General features: G+C 42.1%; 1 long non-coding RNA gene across 1 annotated transcript; it reads left to right on the plus strand.

The window, feature by feature from the left end:
• The first annotated feature begins 1,043 nt into the window (after positions 1-1,043).
• On the plus strand, positions 1,044-15,654 carry LOC133385869 (uncharacterized). The gene is made up of 3 exons (XR_009762988.1): positions 1,044-1,133; positions 1,607-1,740; positions 15,203-15,654. It is a non-coding gene; the product is annotated as an uncharacterized LOC133385869 (long non-coding RNA).
• The last annotated feature ends 2,594 nt before the right edge of the window (positions 15,655-18,248 follow it).

Genomic DNA, 18,248 nt, shown 5'->3' on the forward strand with positions numbered 1-18,248 from the left:
GACCCAAGCACAAGAGCACTCTCCCCTTCTGCTGTTTCCAACAACTGATATTTGGAATTTCAGTTTAAAACTGATCTGAAAGCTAAATATTTCATCTCATTCTTTTTTCACATGTGAAAACTGTCTAACCATTTTAGTCTAGGATAACTGAAGTCTACTCTGCGTTTGTTTTTAAAAGCTAAGGCTACCTTTTTATAATCTAGACTGACTCTCATTAGCTAGATCTATATTCACTAATAAGCAAAAAAGCTTGTGGTTTAAGAATGTACCTATAGCCAACAGATATTTCTATTAAACTTTAAAAAGCAGGGAAATTGGGCAGCTATAGTGAATGCACCAGGGGAGCAGGAGACCTGACCTCCTCTCTGAGATAATGTACTGCCCTGCAAATCTGTAAAAATGCAAACACAATTTGGGTTGGTCTTTCACAGTCCAATCCACTCCCTGTGTAGCTTGGAAGAATTTGGTAACATGCGCCTCTAAAACTCTTGATTCTCTCTGATTGTTTTGTGTATTGCCCTGAAAATTTATAGGGTTGTTAAGCAAGCGTTTCTGAGTTCAGGACTGTAAGTTTAATAAGGTTTTGTTTTCAAATGAGCCTATGGGAAGCATCAGAATGGCATGGTGGATATTTTCAATTTAACATTGCAGAATGTGAAAAATCCATGCTGGCTATAGCATACAGCAGCGCGCGCTCTCTCCCTCTCTCTCTATATGTAATATTGAGAAGTCATAGTTAGCTAAACCAAACTCCAATTTTGGAGAAGGGGTAAAAAGATATATATAAAAAAGATATATATATATACTTCTCAATCTTCTCTGATAGCATAGGGGGCTGCATAATAGATTTCTACAGGCTTACTTTCCCTAGAATTTAGCTCCTGAGTTATTACAGAATCTGTCCCCTAGCACACAGTGCACTTACTGTGTCCTTATTAGTCTTAGCTGTTGCTTTAATTAAATAATTAGATAAATAGGCATTACTTACCCTCTTGCTGCTTTGCTGCTAAACTTGATGCTTTGTTGCTGGGGCAGGAATGCTTTGTTGGCCAGGCCTCTCTATAGCTCATGAAGTCAACTGCTGGTTTTCATTTTGATCATATACTCCAGTCCAAAACTGCAATTAGCTAATGGTTGGCTTAGTATAAATCTTAATTTAACATGCACTAACTACAGCCTTTTACTAACTTCTCTGTTGATAAACTATGTCATTGAGTGTAACTTGTAATCTTACATATATGCTGGTCAGAAAGTAAATCCATTGAACCCAGCGTGACTATGTTGAATAAACCTGCTTAGGATTGGAGCTCTTCATAATAACAGCGGGAGAGGGAGAAGTTTTCTGAGACCCACTTTCTCTGTATACTGGAGAGTTTGCCGCCCAGTAGGTCAGACTCACCAAATTGTTACTAGAACTGGAAATGCACAGCTCTGTATGCAGCTCTGGTGAGCCACCACAAGTGCCAACTGGAGCATCTTCTAAGGCAGCACAGTATTATCAGGCTCTAAACAGGCTTTGCCTATCAAAGTGGCCTTGGGGCTAGGACTTTGCTTAAGCAACAATATTCTTTCTGACTCTGATGTTGTGGTGTTTTATTTTTTTCAGTTGTGGCTCTTAGCTTCATCCATCTTCCGGCTCCCATTTGGTTTCTGCCTATAGTTCAACTCTTACACAGGTTAAACAAGGGAATGATGGAAAGGAACAAAAAAAGCTGACCTTTCCAATATAACTGGAAACAGGTAGGGGTGGACAAATCAGTCTATTTCCAGTCTATATCAGTTTCATATGTGTTCACAAGCCTATTCATTCGTAACTCTATTCCATCCCATTTCCACATTAATCTATGATTTTTTTTAAAAAAAACCAAAAATTCATATTTAAGTATGTATTTTAAAATGTATTTTATCGCAAAGTATGTGTTTACATATTTCTCTCAATGTATATATTTTTAAATGTATTTTGTCCTAAAATGTATTTTTTATGCATTTTAGAACATTGTTTTTAGCTGAGAACTATATTGTAAAATTTGAGGAATAACAGATACAGGTGAGGCTGATAAGGAAGGAGAGTGATGGTTTCTATACAGCCCTTTAGGTCCAGACAACTGTATTATTACCATACCAGTGGCTTTTTGTTGGAGGTCAAACTTCATGACTGCTTCCTATCATCAGACCAACTGAAAGCGTAGAACTCAATCAGCTCTAGGCCATGGCCAGTAGCTTGGAGGTATTTCTGAATCCAACATTGTGACTTGAGGCTCAGGTAGCCTCGGTGGCTAGGAGTGCCTATTTCAAGCTATGGCTGGTTCACCAGCTATGGTACCTTTTAGACAATAATGATTTAGCCACAATACTCCATGCTCTGGTAACTTCCACATTTGAATATTGCAATGTAATACATGAGACTGCCCTTGAAGACAACTCTCAGCTGGAGTTTCTGACTGGTCCAAAATGCAACAGCCACATTATTGGCTCAGGTTCCCCTGAGAACTCATATGCCCCTGTTTTAAAACAGCTGAATTGGTTGCCAGTTAGTTTCCAGGCCCAATTCAAGATGCTCACATTAGGGTGGAAAGCCCTAAAATGATTCAGGCCTCAAATATCAGAAAGACCACTTTCTTCCTTACAGACACTCCCAGGTGTTAAGTTCAGCAGGGGGCACCCTTTTGGTATTTCCACCACCCCCAGAGATTTGAGGGATGGTGACCCAGGAGAGGACATTTTCAGTGGTGGCTCCTAGGTTGAACAACTCCCTCCCCACAGAAGTGGGTCTGACACCTTCATTATATAGTTTCCACCATATACTGAAGACACATCTCTTTATCTTGGCTTTTGACATCAGAGGTATGTGTTTTCAGGACCCACCCTATTCCAGCGACTGTAATTTGTTTTAATTACAATCCCCTGGCTCCTGTTAGTGAAGGGCAAGTAATAAATAAATTGATTGAATAACAGCTGAGAGCATATGTTGTTGTCTGAGATCCAAAGGTGGTGGGAGATGAGGGATGGGGAATCAGTGGCCCTCCAAATGTTATTGAACTCCAATTACCTTTAGCACCAACTAACAGGGCCAATAAGCCACGGATGATGGCAGTTGTAGTCCAGCAACATTTGGATGGCCTCTAGTTCCCCAGACCTGCAACGACATAACTGAGGCCTGTAGACCCAGCTGCTTTGGAGACCCCGTGATCTTTGCTTTGATTGTTAGCTCGCCAACACCTGTTGTTGTTGCCGCCACAACACTACCAGCTACCATTTTGTTTGAGAGTATCTCCCTGCTGGCAAGCCATCAGCAGCATCCTAAAGAAATAAATAATCTGTGGCCTTAATTTTGCTTCCTTGTTCACATAATAAAGGATGGCAAAATGAGGAGTAAATTCTGGTTGTTTCACTTCTTTCTCCATTTGTAAATGTAGTACGTGGTGCAGAAGGGAAGGATATAAATGTAATAAATAAATAATAAAATAAATAAGTGACATACATATTCCTGAATAATCCCTACAAAAGCTGTCTAACATGACTCAATTTTGTATACATGAACATAGCAAAGGCTGGGTCCATGAGCTGCTGATATTTAATTTACAAGGAGGTATTCTTTTTGAGCCTGCAACAAATCCAGAGCGTGTGCTAGTTATCAACACTTTTTTTCCATTTAAGTGAATCAGCCCAGTCAGAATCTTAGCGAAAGATGAAAGCAATACCATAAATTTCTTCATTATTAAGCATATTCTTACAGGAAAATAAGATGCCTCATTCCAGGCATTGTTGTTGTTGTTGTTATGTGCCTTCAAGTCTATTATGACTTATGGTGACCCTATGAATCAGCGACCTCCAACAGCATCTGTCGTGAACCACCCTGTTCAGATCTTGTAAGCAGGCCCACCTCCAAAGGGCAGCCAGGTGGGGTCCTGGCCTGAAGGGTCCCTCGTTATGGTGGGGGAGAAGTGCTCCCTGCTGCAGATTGCAGGGAGCGAGATGCCCGCCCACTCACCGGCCTGCCCACGCCTGCTCACTTGTCCTCCCCGGGAACCCTCGTCTGCCCTCCTCCTTGCCCGCTCGCCCTCCCCCCTGCCTGCTCGCTCGCTCGCCCTCTCCTCCTCACTTGCCCTCCGCCCCACAGGCCCGCTCGCTCGCTCGCCCTCCCCCTGCACCCCTGCTTGCCCTCCCCCTCCCCCTGCACCCCTGTACCCCTGCTCGCTCGCTCGCTCACCCGCCTGCCCTCCCACTCCCACCTGCCTGGTAGGTAGGTAGGTAGATGGGGTGTGTGAGTGGGTGCCAGGGCCCAGGACAGGCTGGTGCCCAAGGGCCCCAGCATTCCTTGGCCAGCCCTGCTTGTAAGTTCTGGTCTATGGCTTCCTTTATGGAATCAATCCATCTCTTGTTTGGCCTTCCTCTTTTTATACTTCCTTCTGTTTTTCCCAGCATTATTGTCTTTTCTAGTGAATCATGTCTTCTCATGTGTCCAAAGTATGATAACCTCCATTTCATCAAGAAAAATATAGGGAATTTTATTCAAATTTACTACATTTTTACCCCTCCTTTCCTTCAAGGAGCTCAAGGTGGTATGATAACCTCTGTTTCAACATTTTAGGTTCTAGTGATAATTCTGGTTTAATTTGTTCTAATACCCAATTATTTGTCGTTTTTGCAGTCCATGGTATCCGCAAAGCTCTCATCCAACACCACATTTCAAATGAGTTGATTTTTCTCTTCTCTGCTTTTTTCGCTGTCCAACTTTCACATCCATACATGGAGATCGGGAATACCATGGTCTGAATGATCCTGACTTTAGTGTTCAGTGATACATCTTTGCATTTGAGGATCTTTTCTAGTTCTCTCATAGCTGGCCTTCCCAGTCCTAGCCTTATTTTGATTTCTTGACTATTGTCTCCATTTTGGTTAATGACTGTGCCAAGGTATTCATAATCCTCGACAAGTTCAAAATCCTCATTGTCAACTGTAAAGTTACATAAATCTTCTGTTGTCATTACTTTAGTCTTCTTGACGTTCAGCTGTAGTCCTGCTTTTGTGCTTTCCTCTTTAACTTTCATCAGCATTCTTTTCAAATCATTACTGGTTTCTGCTAGTAGTATGGTATCGTCTGCATATCTTAAATTATTGATATTTCTCCCTCCAATTTTCACACCTCCTTTACCTTGGTCCAGTCCCGCTTTCCGTATCATATGTTCTTCATATAGATTAAACAAATAGGGTGATAAAAAACACCCCTGTCTCACACCTTTTCCAATTGGGAACCAATCGGTTTCTCCATATCCTGTCCTTACAGTACCTCTTGTCCAGGGTATAGGTTGCACATCAGAACAATCAGATGGGGTGGCACCCCCATTTCTTTTAAGGCATTCCATAGTTTTTCATGATCTACACAATCAAAGGTTTTGCTGTAATCTATAAAGCACAGGGTAATTTCCTTCTGAAATTCCTTGCTCCATTCCATTATCCAACAGATTTTTGTGATATGATCTCTGGTGCCTCTTTCTGAATCCAGCTTGGACATCTGGCATTTCTCGCTCCATATATGGTAAGAGCCTTTGTTGTAGAATCTTGAGCATTACTTTACTTGCATGGGATAATAATTACTGCATTCCCTGGGACCCCCTTTCTTTGGAATTGGGATGTATATGGAACACTTCAAGTCTTTGGGCCATTGTTTAGTTTTCCATATTTCTTGACAGATTTTTGTCAGAGTTTGGACAGATTCATTCTCAGTAGCTTGTAGCAAATCTATTGCTATGCCATCTGTTTCTGGTGATTTGTTTCTTCTAAGTATTTGAAGAGCAGCTTTCACCTCACATTCTAAAATTTCTGGTTCTTCATCATACGGTTCCTCCATGAATGAATCTGTCATCCTTGAATCTCTTTTATAGAGTTCTTCAGTGTATTGCTTCCATTTTCCTTTTATTTCATCTTGGTCAGTCATTGTGTTTCCCTGTTGATTATTCAACATCCCTACTCTTGGTTTAAAATTCCCTTTAATTTCTCTAATCTTTTGGAATAAAGCTCTTGTTCTACCCTTTTTGTTCTCCTCTTCTATTTCTATACAATTCCAGGCATTACCATCTACAAAGACAAACAGCCTGACAGAGAAGCTCCAAATTTGCTCTGTTTGTTACATGTTAACACAGATGTCTTGAAAAGCAAAACGTTTCCTTTACAAAAACTCTTTTGGAAACATTAACTGACAGAGCAATCCAAAATATAGGAAGCCATGGTAAATTATATTAGGGTAAATTATGCCAGTATAATTTACCTGTATGCCAAACTTTGTTTGGGAGAGAGACTACTGTCGGCTGAGGCAGCTGTAGCTAGTGTAACTTCCACTGGGTTGCTAGGTCACATGACTGAGCTGAACTGAGTTTGGCATAGGGGGAGGTCTCCCCCTGCCCTATCCCACCCTTGCCACATACCCTGAAACACCCTTTTTAGGGGATTCATCCCAGCCTCAGCTCAGCCAGCTATAGATCATGAACAGGTTTAGATTTTTCTTTGAATAGACACACTTTAGAAGACAGATTTCATGTCAATAATTAATTACAATAGCAAGGTGCAGTGTTCTACTGATTTTGAGAAAACATTACACAAACTGAGAGACAATCGTATTTCAGGTTTTCTTATTGACATGAAAATCTTGTTTGACCATGGGTAACAGTGAGATAAAAGAAAGATGTGTCTACAAACAGCTTTAACCATCCAGGTGTCCTCCAGATATTTGGCCTACAATTCCCATCAGCCCCAGTCAGCATATGTTGACTGGGGCTGATGAAAGTTGTAGTCCAAAGTATCTGTAGGGTACCAGGTTGGTGCAGCCTGGTCTATAACATGGGGGACCTCACCATATAAATTAAATGTTTGAAATAAACCTTCTGGAAGAGAAAAGCAAATGCAAATTAAAGGGATCATGACAGAAAATTGACAATAAAGCAAAGAGTTGGTTCTGAAATTATGGCAAGTCTTACAGCATCACACACAGACACGTACACTAGCTCACTTTGCATTAACACTAAACTCATGGCTTAACATGAACATGCAAGTGTGCAGGTTCCCAAAGAGGAAACTGTGGGTTGCTTTGCTCCTCCTCTGGTCCTGCTGCTGCTGCACTCCTGCGATCTAAGCCATGGTTCATCTCCTCCAGACAAACGAGCTGTAAACCAAGAAGCGGAGATTGCAACCCTGATCTCCTTTCTGGGAGCCTGTACACTCATGCATTTGTGTTACCATGTGTTACCAGGTCACTACTGAAGGGTCTGTTTTAAGGCTGCAATTCCAAGCACACTAGGAACACGTAGCCCATTGAACATAGGATTGTGCTATACTTGTAGTTTCTTTTTACTCAAGTAAAGGAAAAATGGTTGTGTCACAGGTATAGGACTTTTCTTACTGAAAGGCAGCTTTTCAATTAATTTATTTATTCAAAATATATTGTAGAAATAAATGGCATTGCTCAAGGACTCCAGGTTTCTTTCAGGTTTTCTCCTTTGTGAAGTGTCTACCATTTCATTTTCAGCAAGTCTTACTAATTTATTCCCTTGAACACCAACTGTTGCATTCTTTGTAATACCCGACAGATTAAATTGATTTGCCATTGTGATAACTCCAAGATTAGGCATTGTATAATCCAGTTGGTGAACAACATTTATCCAAGGCTGGATCAGGTCCAGAGCATCCCAGTATTCTATACCTCAGAAACTCCAGCTGCACAAAAATTATGTGTATATCTAACACAGCATTTGGATCATATTTTCTGTCTTGAGTATATGAGTGCAAATTGCCTATAATATTTTCAGTGGTGTATTGGAGTAATTTTAGACTCCAGACTTAATGGTCCTTCATGGAGGGGGGCTTTTTAGATGGTAATATGTATTATTTCAATGACTTCAAAGTGTGGTAAGCCAGCTCAGATGGATTTGGAGGATCTTCCTGCTCATTCTGCTGAGTTGGGTCCTGGACCTCTGCCGCAAAGGCCTGCCCTGACAGCACTTCCAAATATTAGGAATAGAATCTACCTGTTGCCACTGATCCACCTCATGCCCACCCATCCATTCATCATGGAGAAGATGGAGGCAGAAGAGGAGCCTGTGACGTCCTTCCCTGGCTCTCCCTGTCAGGTTCCTACCTGCTTGTGGCTACTGCCTTTCACTAGGCACCACCAGGGACTCCACCAGTTTCTCTCTCCGCTCTAGCACAGATCTCACTAGATCCCCCTGCTAGGCAGCACCACCAGTCACGTCCTATAACCAATATTCCCAGAGACTTTGCCTGAGTCTCTCTCTATCTGGTTACTTTTGTGACTGCGTGCGTATGCTGTTCCCAACCCCTTGGTATCTATATAGATTACACATATAACTCTGGGTTGCTCTGGATACTTGTAATGTTATTATTCTTCTCTTCACCGCTGCCACCATTCGTTACTGTTTCCCTTCAGCCTTGGTAATTACCTTGCCCTCCCTTCTGGTCTGTGAAAACCCCAGCCAAGGATCAGGCCTTCGGTAAACCAAAATAGTATTTATTAAATATCAGAAATAACAAGATTACTTTTATAATGGTACATAAGCATATGGTTTCATCTATTCCTGTGATACTTGTCTTATTATTAACTAGAACTCCAATTCCCTCTTTCTCCACACTTTCCTAACATCCACTACCAAACACCTTCTTCCTCTCACATCCACCAACCCCCACCCAGATTCAACTGTCATTCTTCCATTTATACTCTCAGCCATTCAAACGCTCAGCCAATCATCCAGCATTCTACTGCTCATCTACTCCCCCCTCCTCTTTCACTCCATTTACCATATATCTTCTATACAAACAGCACTTACCATATTTACATTAATACGGGAACATCACAGAGCCCCCCCTACCAGGCTGAACGGTACAGTGGAGGCCATAGCAACAGCCTCCCCAGCAGGGCCAGACCATGGAGGAGGAAGAGCCCTGCTTGGGGAGGCTGTTACCCAAGCCTCTGCTCTCTCATTCTGCCATGGGGGGGTCCTCTCCTGCCTCCTCCTCCTCCAGGGTGTGAGGTGGACGGACACAGGATGGATTGGTGGTGGGCAGATTCCATCCCTACTGAATATGGTTCTACGCAGATCTGAAAGTGATTTTCCTATCCATGTTGGACAGACCTGGAGGACTTTTTTCAGTGTGTTGGCCACATTCCCTTCTAGCAAAATGCTAGTGATGGGTGTGGCCAGAGGCAAAAGTGGGCAGAGCAATAAATGTGAATTTTATCTTTGTACAATAGGCTAATTTCTACACATCGACTTCTCTCAATCCTCCATCCAGATAAGCAAGATATATCATCAGAGTACAAGGACACATTCCAACAGGAAATTCAGGGTGAAAAGCAGTGCCAGCAAGGGGTTGTGGCTGGAGAAAATTCTGAGGGCCATCCGGTACTGGGTGTGAAGTTTCCCACTTCTGATTTCAGAGCATCAAAATCTTTGGCCTCTTATTTTCTTTGGCCTCTTATTTAAATTGGGCTGTTAAAAAGCTTAACCAGATATCCTGACCCCAAGCCTTTTGGGGTTTTTAAAACCTAAAACAGGTACTTTCAACTGAGCCAAGAAACAAACAGGCAGCCAATAGAGAGGACACAAATCAGGATACTGTGCTCCAATCTATGGGCTGCTGGTAGCAGCCTCATGCCACATTTGGACCAACTAAAGTTTCTAGTTTGTCTTTACAAGCAGTCCCATGTAGGAAGAAGACCATCCTGGAAGTAACTAGGGGACAGATAACTGAGGCCAAGTCTTATCTTCTCCAGAAAAGGTTGTAGATGATGAATCAGTCAAAGGCACTCCTCAAAATCTCCTTCCTTCCTCTTCTGTTAATGGCTGGACACCCTTTGTTGGAACAACAGCACAAGGAACACCAATTAAATTTCATCCCATAATTAAAAAAAATTAAAATACCACTTAATTGGGGAATCTTATAGTGCCTTGGGCCAGTCACTGCCTCTAGGCCTCGGAGGAAGGCAATGGTAAACCCCCTCTGAATACCGCTTACCATGAAAACCCTATTCGTAGGGCCGCCATAAGTCGGGATCGACTTGAAGGCAGTCCATTTTTTCATAGTGACATATAAATATAAGGCTAAAAAGCTAATTCATATTAGCTTTCTGGTAGTGACTAGAAAGTTCTTGCAGAAAAGTGGGGAATGCTTGCAATCACATTGGAGAGAGACATTTGCTGACTAAAGGCTGAAATTCTCAGCATGCTTTCTGGAGAGTAGGGATAGAAGGATCTGTCAATTTTAGTTCTCTCAGTTTCTCATTCTTCCAATCTTAAATTCAGTTCTCCACATTTATGCAGAAATTTGCAGTTTAAAAAGTCCTCATGAAAAATGTTTGCCATTTCAGTAATGATTTCTCCTAATAAACACTTGCTGTTTTGACTAATGTACATATTTTTGCAAGGATTTCCCCCCCAATATAATGCATTTTTGTAAACATTTTTTAGTTGGACAACTGCATAGAAAAATTCAGATTCACTTGAATTTTGAAGGATGGCTATGTTTCAGTTCTCATATTGTTTTAGAAAGTGCAAAATTTGATCGATTCAGCTTTAAATGTGAATGGAATCAAATTTCTCTCCCATTCCTACTTGGGAGTAAGTACCACTGAACAGAATGAAGTTTAACAAATGTACCACAGATGTCACTGTGAGGCTGGCTGCCAATCCCAGCTCAGTAGCGCCTGTCCAATTTTGTCTTGCCATGGCGATGGAGCATTGAAAGAATGGAATTGTGTGAGGTGCCATGTAGGACCCCGTCTGCAATCAAGCTTTTAGCTCATTGCACAAGTGCAATGCTTCAGCTGTGCAAAAGGGCTGTAGTCTGGAAGCATTCCAAGACTGCATCAGCACTTTTTATAGTCATGCCTGTTTTTACTAAAGCATCATTCAAATCACATACGTTCATGGCCATGACTCATAATTATTTTGTGCAAAGAGCCTCTTTATGTGTGTGCATGTGAAGGGGTTGTATCCCCTTCCCTTCAGCTATAGTCATAAAATGGAAATGAAAAGTCATTTGTTCAAGGTGTATTTGATACCTATTAAGAATCATGCTGGTTTTAGGCACAGTTGTAAGTAACACAGTGGTTACAGCACAATGAAGAACACTCTTTAACTTGCATTTATTTACATAGCTTCTCTGAAATTCAGTTGACTGAAGATAATTGATTACCAAGAATGCAATTGAGGAGCAGCTCACTCCAAGCCCCATGTTGTGTGCTACAAGTTGATTTTACTAATCAATTCTTTCCTCTAGTCCTTATGATGCTTTTCCAACAAAATTCAGAGCAGTGCACATGGAATGCTTTTGGAAGTAAGGGGGGGGGAGGTGCCTTGCATTGAATGGGAGCCCAGAAAGTAATCTGAGATAATTGCTATACAATTGGGGAGTTATTTTACTCTTTAAAATCTTAGTGAATCCTTGTTCATGTGTAGTATCATATAATTTTATGATATGAAAAATACTTTACTAGGGTTTTCATCTCCAAGTAACCTATTCCAGAACAGTGTCATTGATCCTTTATTCATATATATATATATATATATATATAATTTTATTTTATTTTATTTTATTTATATACCGCCCTAAGCCCAAGGGCTCTCTGGGCGGTGTACATAAAATAAAACAGTCAGGAATATATAAATACAATAATACAAAAAAATCAAGCCAACAAAGGTAAACAAAAATAATCAAACAGCAGCAAAATACAATACATATAATAAAACGCATTAAAATGCCTGGGAATATAAAAAGGTTTTCACCTGGCGCCGAAAATATAGCAGCGTCGGCGCCAGGCGCACCTCATCGAGGAAACCATTCCATAGTTCGGGAGCCACAACCGAAAAGGCCCTATTTCTAGTCACCACCCTCCGAGCTTCTCGATGGGATGGTACTCGGAGGAGGGCCTTAGATGTTGAGCGCAGTGTACGGGTAGTTTCATGTTGGGAGAGGCGCTCCACCAGGTATTGCGGTCCCATGCCGTGTAAGGCTTTATAGGTCAAAACCAGCACTTTGAATTTAGCCCGGAAACAAATAGGAAGCCAGTGCAGACGAGCCAGAACGGGTGTAATATGAGCAGACCTTCTTGTCCGCATCAACAATCTGGCTGCTGCATTCTGGACTAACTGTAGTTTCCGAACTGTCTTCAAGGGCAGCCCAACGTAGAGCGCATTGCAGTAGTCCAATCTAGAAGTTACCAGAGCATGAACGACTGAGGCGAGGTCGTCACTGTCCAGATAGGGACGTAGCTGGGCTACCAATCGGAGATGGTAGAAAGCATTCCTTGCCACTGAGGCTACCTGAGCCTCAAGAGACAAGGAAGAGTCGATAAGAACTCCCAAGCTACGAACCTGTTCTTTCAAGGGGAGTGTAACCCCATCCAGAACAGGGTGAACATCCACCATCTGGGCAGAGAAGGCACTCACTAACAGTGTCTCGGTCTTGTCTGGATTAAGCTTCAGTCTGTTAGCTCCCATCCAATCCATTATCGCAGCCAGGCAACGGTTTAGTACGTTGACAGCCTCACCTGAAGAAAATGAAAAGGAGAAATAGAGTTGCGTGTCATCAGCGTACTGGTGACAACGCACTCCAAAATTCCTGATGACTGCACCCAGCGGCTTCATGTAGATGTTGAAAAGCATGGGGGACAGAACCGATCCCTGCGGGACTCCACAATGGAGAGTCCAGGTTATCGAGCAATGTTCCCCAAGCACTACCTTCTGGTGGCGACCCACCAAGTAGGAGCGGAGCCACTGCCAAGCAGTACCCCCAACTCCCAACTCCGTGAGTCTTCCCAGAAGGATACCATGGTCGATGGTATCAAAAGCAGCTGAGAGATCAAGGAGAATCAACAGGGTCACACTCCCCCTGTCCCTCTCCCGACAAAGGTCATCATACAGGGCGACCAAGGCTGTTTCGGTACCAAACCCAGGCCTAAAACCGGATTGAAACGGATCGAGATAATCAGTGTCATCCAAGAGCCCCTGGAGCTGGCCAGCCACCACCCGCTCCAGAACCTTGCCCAGGAACGGAACATTCGCTACAGGTCTATAGTTGTTCAAGTTATCTGGGTCCAAGGAGGGTTTCTTCAGGAGTGGTCTCACTACCGCCGCTTTTAGGCAGTCAGGGACCACTCCCTCTCGCAAAGAGGCATTGATTACCTCCTTGGCCCAGTCAGCGGTTCCAGTCCTACCAGCTTTCACCAGCCAAGAGGGGCAAGGATCCAACACCGACGTGGTCGCCCGCACCAGTCCAAGGATCTTGTCAACATCCTCAAGCTGCACAGACTGAAACTCATCCAATAAATAAGGACAAGACCGTGTTCTGGATGCTTCATTGAATCCAGCTGCTATAATATTGGAGTCTAAGTCCCGACGAATGCTAGCGATCTTGTCCTGGAAGTGTCCAGCGAACTCATCACAGCGGGCTACAGATGAATCTATAGTATCCCGAGGGCCATATATATATAGCATTCCTGGAAACAGTCATGTACTTATTTAATTATGTATTTTGTAGATGTAATTCACAATTTGACTCAAAAGGAGGATGCTCCACACTATTTAGGACATCCTCTAGAGATTGTCTTCATTGAATTAGGTCTTATATTCACAGTTTGTTAAGATTTTGAGTCATATACAAACCAAGTGCAAAACAATGGCAAGATTATTCCTGTGTAGTCCCATCTGTCCTGCCACGTCTTTCTCCTTAATGTCTTTCCACCTCCGTATACCTCAAACTACCCTCCACATATACAGGAACATTGGAAGCTGCCTTCTACTGAGTCAGACCCTTGGTTCATCTAGCTCAGTATTGTCTACACTGACTGCCAACAGCTCTCCAGGTTCCCTACCTGGAGATGCCGGGGATTGAACCTGGAACCTTCTGTTATGTAAAGCATGTGCCAGAGTAGATTCAGCCAACTTCCTGAATTCAGCCAACACAAGGTGTGTGTATGTGTATGGGAGCTAGGTGGTATACATAGAGCAGATGCTTCTCTCAGTCTTTAGTCAGCATACAGATTGAGGTAAGTGCCCTGACACCTTGGTAAATCTCTCTTCATTTCTTCCTTTTCCTTCATTAATTGCATGAAACCTTTTAGGTGTCAGTCCTGTATTAATTGAATTAGTTCCGTGGATATGGGCCATCAAAGGGTTGGCCAAACTTCACTGCAGGCCTTGGGCAGGAGAAAAGTTCAGCCACATCTGCTTTACATTATAGTTTTCACTGTGGGTTGGCTATACACCTACATTTTAATAGTTTTATATGTTTATTCAAATATATTTTCATAAGCGTAAATAAATGCGTTAGTAGAGGATACTTTAAAGATATGTACTCATTTAATTGCTTGTGACAAGAAAAACAAACTAGCAAACAGAAAGGGGCAATCTAAGCTGAATTTGCATCCTTGATTTATTACGTTCTAACCTAATTACAGCAGAGCTACTAACTAACATATGAGTAGAATATTCTACAAACTGTTGAGCGTGGAAAAATCTTCTCTTCCACTCACACAGCTTTCTTAGAATTTAACAACAAGTTTCATTTCATCTTCCTTATAAGGTCCCTATACCTTTCTTAGAACTATTCACGTGAAAGTGGAAGCCCTAATGCAAAGCTTATATATAACATAGACAGCTTCCCTCCCACACTTAGTTGAAGGATTGCATAATCATCATCCCACCCATTAGAACCAAGGTAGTGCTGTGCTTGCTGTGGTTAGAAATACATTTTTGATGTTGTTAACGGCTTTCCACCATAGGTCTGTTGCTAACTGCAGCAAATATTGTCTTGGAGCATTTTTTATTAGCAGCACAAGATCTCAGTTTTAGCCAGATTGAGTACTGAATTATGTTATATCCTTCTATACTATAGAATATAACAGGGGGAGCCAACAGGATCCCCTCCAGACATTGTGTACTACAATTCCCATCACCCTTGAACATTGTCTATGCTAGCTGGGGCTGATGGAAGTTCTAGTCTAACCACATCAGAAGGACACCACTTTGGCTATCCATGGGATACAAAATCCAGCATAGGCCCCCAGCATGATTTAGAACCCATGAGCACACCAGAACCTGCCCCTCCAGAATGGGCAGGGAAACGTAGGGCTGCCACAGGGATGTGGAGGAGCTCCACCCTTCAAAAATCCACTATGCTCTCTGTTTTCTAGAACAAGGAGAAGTGCTATCAGCCAGAGCAGAGAAGGAAGAGGCAACCCCCTCCCAGAAACCCCAGTTTCTCTCCTGTGCAGCCCAGAAGCCACATCAGGGAGATATGAGAAGACATGGGTGTATAGTCAAGAGAAAGAAGAGCATCCCTTGAAGGAGGAAAGAAGGAGGAGGGCTAGCCCAACACATCTCACTGTCTGTGTTGAAAGACAAGATGGCATCTCCCACCCCCAACCCCATTTCATGAACAGAAGCTGACCCAAATGGCAACTGAATGTTACTTCAACACTGGTGACAGGGCAGCATCCTCCACCATACCTGAGGGCAGCAGGCTAACTTGATGAAGGCTTAGGAATCTACATGGCAATGGACACATACAGCTCTGACTACCCACTCTTCAACATCTGCTATCTTGGTCACTCTGCCTAATGGCAGGGCTGACCCTGACACCAAGAAAGGAGATTCTGAGTAAAGAAACTCTGGACAATCCCTGCAAGTTTCTATTTTTCTTAAAATTTCCCCTTTGTTTTGTTCTTCATGAGACTTTGCTCTGCTTGTGGGGATGGGAAAGGCCCTTGCTACCTGTTCTCCCTTCATCTGGCAGAGCATCCAAAGAGCCTTGTCTGAAAACATAAAGAGACATAGGGGACTTGATTCCTTCTGGCTCCTATCAATCAAGCCATAGGAGTCCTGCTATAGCATGTGTTTGGAGATGCATGTGCTGTTCCATCTGTACTGGGTTGTACCCAGTACTTTTCTTGCATACGTGGAACAAACTTCCACTCGTGCAATGGGACTTCCATGTCTCTATAACCAACCCACCATGTCCCCAACTCTCTGGATCAAATTTTGAGAGGGTGAGTGGAGGGCTGCAGACAGAAGGAGGGGAAGTGGAAATCCCATTGCATAGGGAAAGACTGTTCCGCTCATGCAAAAATTGATTTTTTTAAAAAAATCTGCCTGTAAAACATCAATGTTAAGAATGATAATTTTATCAATATTTCCTTTCAAAATATCAATATTTCCTTTCAAAATATCAATATTAATATTTTTGGGAGAAAAAACTGATTGGTAAGAGCAATGGAGAGTGGGCAAAGAATGAACTCAAACTCTTAGGTTGACAGACTGCTTTTGAAGCAATACTAGACAACAGATTCCATCCCTACTGATGGATCACCAGTGTGAAATGGGTCATGGAAACTCTCCCCCCCAGGCATTCCTTTGGATATCAACAAGATCACCCAAGCATGTTTTGTGACCTGATAGTAGAGGTGGTGGGTCTCTCACTGCTTAAACATGGCTGCAGCAGCTTAACCCTTTCCAAATCAAGCTCTTGGTTGAAGTAGATGTTTGGGAACTTAATGAGGCTAGATTTCTGTTTACAAGCTTCTAGAAGTTGTTTTCAAGATCCTAATGCCCTTGCAGCAGGAAATTGAGAATCAAGGCAGTTGGTGAAAAAGCAAAATTAATATTTGCTTTGAATGATTGCATGATTATATTATCTACCTCAAACTCAGCTGTGAAAAAGCTCAGGGTACTTGTTGCAGCCATGGTAACAGTCAGCTCTGCAGGGAGAGGTCTGGGAAACACAGACAGACTTAAGCACGAAAGAGGTCCTAGGGAATGGCCCAGCTCTGGATGTCATAATATTAAGTAAAACTATAGCGCAAATCATCATTTTAACTCAATGTCTTGGGTCACCTCCAGACTGTCAGTATTTTGTAGGAGGGATTCAGGTGCATACCAGAAGTTTAGATTTTTACAGTTAAAGTGGATTAAAGCACAACTTCTTGCAGTTAGAAAAGTGATGGGGGAATGACTAAAAAGTGTGGCATGAACATATGATTTATTTATTTATTTATTTATTTATGAGATTTGTTGGACGCCCATCTGGCAGAGGTTAATCTGCCACTCTGGGCGACTTACAACCAAATACAAGTACATTCCATATAGATATAATCAAAATCCTAAAAATTAGAAATTAAAAATTTAAACATTTAAACCCCCCAAGATCTGCAATCTGATGAACAGGAAGATACATAAACACTGCAGAAGCAAATCAGGATGGATGCTCATTGCCATATAATCTTTTTGTAAATAAATGAGGACAAATGCTCAATAAATACAGAATATAGGCTAACCTCCATGTAAGCTTTGTGCAAACAAATCAGGATGAGTGCACCATCCGTGATTGGTTTCAGGCAACAAGATTTCCTTCTGGTGAAATATTGTATCCAAACTGAATTGGATATTATTGTAGTTTTAGTAATCACAAATGTTTTGTGCGAGGAAGCAATGTGTTGTTATTTTGGACTGTAAAGTGACTGTGAGGGAGAGAAAAAAAACCCTAAGGCTCTATCAATTCTGTGAAAAACAATGCATCTGCCCAAAAAAGAAAAAAGAAGAAGTCAGAACCTGTCCCTGAAAAAGGATGCTGAACATAAAAATGTATTCAGTTTAAGTTAAAGTTTTCTGGTTGTGTTTCTTTTAGTGTCAGAGTGATTACACACAATCAATTTTACACACAATTAAATGATTACACAATTACATGATTGCAATGATTACACACAATTACATGGTGTAATGGTCAGAGTGCTTGACTAGGACCTGGGAGATCAGGATTCAAATCCCCTCTCCACCATGAAGCTTGCTGGGTGATCTTGGGTAAATTACAGCCTCTCAATCTAACCTACCTCATAGGATTGCTGTGAGAATTAAATGGAGAGGGAGGAAAACCATATGAGCCACCTTGAGCTCCTTGGAGAAAAGGTGGGATATAAATGTAATAAATAAGTGCCATCTGTATACATCATCTGAATCATGAGCATAGATTATATTCACTAATAGGCAAAGAAAACTTGCGGTTTAAGAATGTACCTATAGCCCACAGATATTTCTATCAAACTTTGACCAACCCAAATTGTGTTTGCATTTTGACAAATGTGTAGGGCAGTACAATATCTCAGAGAGGAGGTCAGGTCTCCTGCTCCCCTGGTGCATTCACTATAGCTGCCCAGTTTCCCTGCTTTTTAAAGTTTGATAGAAATA

The sequence above is a fragment of the Rhineura floridana genome, chromosome 5 (assembly GCF_030035675.1).
Source record: "Rhineura floridana isolate rRhiFlo1 chromosome 5, rRhiFlo1.hap2, whole genome shotgun sequence".
Lineage (NCBI taxonomy): Eukaryota > Metazoa > Chordata > Lepidosauria > Squamata > Rhineuridae > Rhineura > Rhineura floridana.